The sequence below is a fragment of the Otolemur garnettii genome, unplaced genomic scaffold (assembly GCF_000181295.1).
Source record: "Otolemur garnettii isolate 467f Iridium unplaced genomic scaffold, OtoGar3 scaffold00018, whole genome shotgun sequence".
In the NCBI taxonomy this organism is placed as follows: Eukaryota; Metazoa; Chordata; class Mammalia; order Primates; family Galagidae; genus Otolemur; species Otolemur garnettii.
In genome coordinates this window covers 2,392,598-2,393,429 of record NW_003852413.1, presented here as the reverse complement: position 1 = coordinate 2,393,429, position 832 = coordinate 2,392,598, and the positions used below count along the sequence as shown (strand labels likewise).

The 832-nt window shown below is 45.3% G+C and overlaps 1 protein-coding gene across 1 annotated transcript in view; it reads left to right on the top strand.

Annotated features, from left to right (window-relative positions):
* RNF213 (ring finger protein 213) overlaps positions 1 to 832 on the top strand; it is a 116,976-nt gene that overhangs the window by 105,594 nt on the left and 10,550 nt on the right. The window lies entirely within an intron of this gene.

Here is an 832-nt window from a genome sequence, read left to right as displayed (position 1 = left end):
CTTGAGCCCAAGAGTTGGAGGTTGCTGTGAGCTGTGATGCCACCGCACTCTACCCAGGGAGACAGCTTGAGGCTCTATCTTAAAAAAGAAAAAAAAGAGTGGTTTTATTTTCTTTTTACTCATTTGCAGAAATCACAATTATAGGCAGTCTCCCTAATTATGAATGAGATAGGTTCTACAGGTTTGTTCTTGAGTTTGTGCATAAGCTGTAACCAGTACATTTACCTATTGCTTGTGATAGCCCTTTTTGCAAGTATAGGTCATACGTCAGTCAGATGTTTGTAACTTAAGGACTACCTGTAGCATTGTAAGGACAATGTTATTTTAAAATAACAATAATAGAATAAAAGTCCCTCCCCATGGCAAGAAAATCTATCCCACTGCAGGTGCTTTTCTGCCAGAAGCCAGCATCAGTCTTAATGTCCCATTTAGCAAAATCTGATATTATTTTAAGCTTCCTTTCCAGTGTGAGTTCACCCAGGTAAGCTCTCCCAGAATCACAGGACAGAATGACAGCTGGCAGGAGGGTGGAGGCAGCTCCCAGAGCACTCTGCATCCTCTGCAAGGGCTCTAGTATGCTGGCTGAGACAGCTGGTGGTGGCCTGGCCCCACTACTGAGCCCCTGGACTGTGGAGCTAAGTTCTGTCCTTTCAGTAATTTTGTTCAGAATAGCTTTAAGATTATAAATCATGGCTCAGTGCCTATGGCTCAAGTGGCTAAGGCGCCAGCCACATATACCTAAGATGGCAGGTTCAAATCCAGCCCGGCCTGCCAAACTACAATGATGGCTGCAACCAAAAAACAGCCGGGCGTTGTGGCGGGCGCCTGTGGT